The 5,434-nt window shown below is 37.8% G+C and overlaps 1 long non-coding RNA gene across 1 annotated transcript in view; it reads right to left on the bottom strand.

The window, feature by feature from the left end:
* Positions 1-466: 466 nt before the first annotated feature.
* LOC106808146 overlaps positions 467-5,434 on the bottom strand; it is an 8,771-nt gene continuing 3,803 nt past the window's right edge. Inside the window, exons 2-3 of the long non-coding RNA XR_001393752.1 lie at positions 1,778-2,327; positions 467-938 (exon numbers count right to left, since the gene is read on the bottom strand). This is a non-coding gene — a long non-coding RNA (uncharacterized LOC106808146). The remainder of the gene's footprint in view (positions 939-1,777; positions 2,328-5,434) is intronic.

The raw sequence follows: 5,434 nt of genomic DNA, 5'->3' as shown, positions 1-5,434 counted from the left end.
AAACACACTCTTTTTATTACAACGTGCAACATTCTTTGAGATAGCAACAGCTTCAAAAACATGATTGTTAAACTATTTTACGCAAGTTTGACACAGGTTGCAATACAGAGAAGTCATTAAAGGGATACATTACTCTAGGTTCTTTGGATATTTTCAGTTAAAATATGTTAAAATTACGCTATATTAAAAGTTTTATGGTTCAATACTCTAATAGAAATAAAATTTTTTAATGTTTTAAAATTGACGGCTATACCGTTGCTTACAACGACGGTGGCGCCACTGGAAGCGCATCCACTGAAACAGTTGCGCAAAGTCACATTTCGGCTGCAGGCTACAGACCGAGGGTGTTTCTTATTTATTACTTTAAGAGGAGAAGGATTGCAATATTTATAAACCACACTTAGTTTCAGTTAAAATTTGGACGAATTTGTCCTAAAATAAAATTCGTTTGGTTAAAATTAAATAGCAGTTAGGTTTAAATATAATTGCACTTTTGTGATTAGCCATCAGTCTGTAACGTGCAAAATAAATCAGAAAAATCGCAACTTTTTCGGGGTGTCAGCACAATCGCGCGGTATCATGTCAGCAGTCAAAATAAAAGATTTCAAAATTCACTGTTGTTTTATGACAAACGTGAATGGGTAATTACATAAATTTGTAGGTTATTATTTATGCACTTACTATCATAATATACTCTAAAATTCTAGGGGAAAATATCCCTTTAAACAAAAGGTGTGAAAGATCACATTAATTTTTGGTGACTACTGCGATTTGTGTCATGCTGTGGACTGCTTGCTTTAAGAGCATACAGGGAAATGATCTGTTGGAAACCTCTAACAAAATATTCATTATTTCATACACCTGTAAAGTTTAATTGCTGTTCATGGCCAGGATATCCTCGCATGTTTTTGTTCTAATTCAGAACTTGGGGATCCAACCTGAAAACAATAATAAGTATTAATTCAAAAATTATGAATAATCACAAATTGCGTGTTGTATTTTTAACGTATAGTTCAGTTTCAGGATACAATAAGGGTTACGGACAGGTACCTCTGTAAAGGGCATTGCAATATTACTGCTCACCAAATTCAATCAAACACATCTATTTAATAAAAAGATACGCTCACTATAAAAATGATAATTAAAAAAATTCATCGCTAATTACGTGACGGCAAAAATAGTAAATTTATACAAAAAAATTCTTTTTTTATTTCTCAAAAACAGCAAAGGGTTGGGACCTAAACTTTTAGCCATAAGTTGTTCATAGTATAAACTAAAAAAGTGTCCCTGGAATTTTTTTTTAATGTTTTATTTTAGAAGTTATGGCTCCTTATTTATGATATTGTTGTATCTTATAAAAAAAATACAGATTTTCATGCATCTTTTCAACTTATATCCTAAAATAAAACATTGAAAAAAAATTCCAGGGACTATTTTTTAGTTCATACGTACTATGAACAACTTAGGGCTAAAAGTTTAGGTCCCAACTCTTTGCTGTTTTTGAGAAATAAGAAAAGAAATTTGTTTGTATAAATTTACAATTTTTGCCATCACGTAATTAGCGATGAATTTTTTAATGATTATTTTCATCGTGAGCGTAAAGAGACATCTCTTTTATGAAATAGATATGTGTTTGAATGAATTTGGTAAGCAGTTATATGTTGCAATGCCCTTTACAGAGGTACCTGTCTGTAACCCTGAATGTATGCCCTTCAGAGACAATGTATAATAACTGTGTCATCTGTACAGTTAAATACTAATGAACAACATGGCCTACCCTCTTTAACACAGGCTTCTTTTCACCGCTAAGAACCTTAGCTGGGTTGGCACTGCGGTGTTTTTTTCGAGCTTCCTCTGAAGTCACCTGCTCATCGTCTAAAATCACCCTTTCATATTTTTCAATCGTCACTAGTTTTCGTTTGTTGTTGGGCAGTTCCTCGCTGTGTAAGTTCTGTTGATCATGACCTTGTTGCTTAAACGTGGAGGCAATCCCTGTACACGGAGTGATGAATGTTCTGTCAACTTTCACCAGATGCTTCTGACACCTCAACAACTCAGCATCAGTTTTACCATCTGAAGTCTTTGATGCATTCGCTACTTCACTCACATGACAAACTGTCTCTTCACTGCTGTTACTGGAAAACGCAACTGGCTGTCTTTTCAACTTTAGCTCCTCTGCTCGACTCTGTGTTAAGCTGCCACCTAACGTGATCAATTTATGGGCACCACTGCTTGCTGCTGGAGGAGGTTTTAACCGTGATACAGCCTTACTATTCACGTTGAGCCTGTCGTGTTGTGAATCAGATGATCGTTCTGAAATATGCAGCCTGCAGGAAAAAGTAATATGGTTAAACCTATTGACCTTAGAAGGTGACTGGTCACTGGCAGAATTTTGACAGTTACTTTGTTTTAAACTTTGGTGGTGTCGCTCGATGGGAGCTTCATTTAGCTGGGTACAGTCTTCCAGATCAAGGATGTAATAAAACACTGAAGTAGTTAAGATGCCTACTCAATCACTTACACTAGGACTGACTGTTATTATGAAGGTCACGCACGCACGCACACTCATTGGCCACGAGAATCAATGACTCTCACTCTGATTAGAATATGCAGGCATCTGCTTACCAGCAGTGCAGCGACCACCATTCTCCAGTTTATTTTCTTTCCTCCAAGTTGCATCTTGTTTTTGTTTAGGTTTGCCCCTTCGTTTCGCTTTGTCGAAGTTCGATATATTTACCTGTAGAGCAAACAAGTACGATTTAGATCATGAGACGTTTATTTGTTCACACGTTGGCTTTTTGCACGACCTTACTATAGATGTCTGTTCGAACGAGGGTACGGTGTGATTCTAATTAGAACGGTTAATTAGTTCTAATGACCAATTTACTGATGACGGTTGCAAGTAGCTTGCAAGCTCGCGTTGTTATTTACTGCCAGTGTACCGTCATTAAATGAATGAATGAATGAATAAATAAATAAACAAGTTAATAAATAAATAAATAAATTTGTGGGGCTATACGTATCTGGTGACTAGGAACGAATGCAAGGAAGCCTAACATAACCCCCTCTACCTCTCTTCTTCCTCCTCCTCCCCCTCTCTTCTTCCTCCTCCTCCCCCATCGTCTCCTCTCATGTCTCTCACTAGTTGCTACTGCAGCTACATGAATAAGAAGTCTCACTTCCTCTCTCCTCCTCCTCCTCTCCCCTTCTCACTATTATCTCACAGAGGATGCTATTGCAGCTTACCTTGTGAATCGACGAGCTGACTCTCTTCTCTCTCTTTCGTTCTGGCGTTGGTCGCGTTACCAGTACACCACGACGAAATAGCGGCTGCTCTGAAGGCGGTTAGCTATTTATATAGTCGCTTGTAGAACAGTGGTCATCGTTTCGTGGTCAACATCACAATTCGTCACCGGTCACGCCGCAGGTACCTCACCCATCCCACCGCGCGTACGTCGGTGTATGTAAAATTGTATTAAATTGGTGAAACGGTTAAAATGAAAATGTGGGACGCGTTTCTTTGTTTGTGTCGTTTGTGTCGCCGGGCTTGTGTCGTTTGATTGTTGGTCAGTAGTTGTCTGTCCGGCTGTAAGGTGATTGGAGCAGGGTAAACACCGGTCCGCGTGCGTGCGTGCGTGCGTGCGTGTGTGCGCGTGCGTGTGCAGATGTGTGCGTTTGTGTGCGTGTGTGTGTGTGTGTGTGTGTGTGTGTGTGTGTGTGTGTGTGTGTGTGTGTGTGTGTTGTGTGCATGCGTGTGTGTGTGCGTTGTGTGCATGCATGCGTGCGTGTGCGTGCGCGTGCGGGTGTGTGTGTGCGAGCATTCGTGCGTGCGTGCGTGCGTGCGTGTGCGTGCGCTCGTGCGAGCATTCGGGCGTGCGTGTTTTTGTGTGTGCGCGCATATTAAGGACACGTTTTCGAGCGGATTTCATGATCAGACATGCATTTCTTGGCCGCGTGTGCATGGTGTGGAAGACACTAAGACTGTCTAACATTAAAGAATATAAATTATATCGTGTATGGTGTTCATATACGAAATTTTTGTAGCGTTTATGCATACATATACTGACAACACCCATACGTCAGCTGAGGGGAAGCGAGAAGAGCAGAAACACATGGTCACATAGCTTTCTACCAGGTAAATGGAATACCACTACAATACTAATTAGTATAAAATTTTAACGAATAATTCACATACTGCACATATGAAACACACTCTTTTTATTACAACGTGCAACATTCTTTGAGATAGCAACAGCTTCAAAAACATGATTGTTAAACTATTTTACGCAAGTTTGACACAGGTTGCAATACAGAGAAGTCATTAAAGGGATACATTACTCTAGGTTCTTTGGATATTTTCAGTTAAAATATGTTAAAATTACGCTATATTAAAAGTTTTATGGTTCAATACTCTAATAGAAATAAAATTTTTTAATGTTTTAAAATTGACGGCTATACCGTTGCTTACAACGACGGTGGCGCCACTGGAAGCGCATCCACTGAAACAGTTGCGCAAAGTCACATTTCGGCTGCAGGCTACAGACCGAGGGTGTTTCTTATTTATTACTTTAAGAGGAGAAGGATTGCAATATTTATAAACCACACTTAGTTTCAGTTAAAATTTGGACGAATTTGTCCTAAAATAAAATTCGTTTGGTTAAAATTAAATAGCAGTTAGGTTTAAATATAATTGCACTTTTGTGATTAGCCATCAGTCTGTAACGTGCAAAATAAATCAGAAAAATCGCAACTTTTTCAGGGTGTCAGCACAATCGCGCGGTATCATGTCAGCAGTCAAAATAAAAGATTTCAAAATTCACTGTTGTTTTATGACAAACGTGAATGGGTAATTACATAAATTTGTAGGTTATTATTTATGCACTTACTATCATAATATACTCTAAAATTCTAGGGGAAAATATCCCTTTAAACAAAAGGTGTGAAAGATCACATTAATTTTTGGTGACTACTGCGATTTGTGTCATGCTGTGGACTGCTTGCTTTAAGAGCATACAAGGAAATGATCTGTTGGAAACCTCTAACAAAATATTCATTACTTCATACACCTGTAAAGTTTAATTGCTGTTCATGGCCAGGATATCCTCGCATGTTTTTGTTCTAATTCAGAACTTGGGGATCCAACCTGAAAACAATAATAAGTATTAATTCAAAAATTATTAATAATCACAAATTTCATGTTGTATTTTTAATGTATAGTTCAGTTTCAGGATACAATAAGGGTTACGGACAGGTACCTCTGTAAAAGGCATTGCAACATTACTGCATGCTCACCAAATTCAATGAAACACAACTATTTAATAAAAGAGATACGCTCACTATGAAAATAATCATTAAAAAATTCATCGCTAATTACGTGACGGCAAAAATAGTGAATTTATACAAAAAAATGTTTTTTTTATTTATCAAAAACAGC

This window comes from Priapulus caudatus, unplaced genomic scaffold (assembly GCF_000485595.1).
Source record: "Priapulus caudatus unplaced genomic scaffold, Priapulus_caudatus-5.0.1 Scaffold255, whole genome shotgun sequence".
Taxonomy (NCBI): Eukaryota; Metazoa; Priapulida; class Priapulimorpha; order Priapulimorphida; family Priapulidae; genus Priapulus; species Priapulus caudatus.
This window is presented reverse-complemented; position numbering and strand designations above follow the sequence as displayed.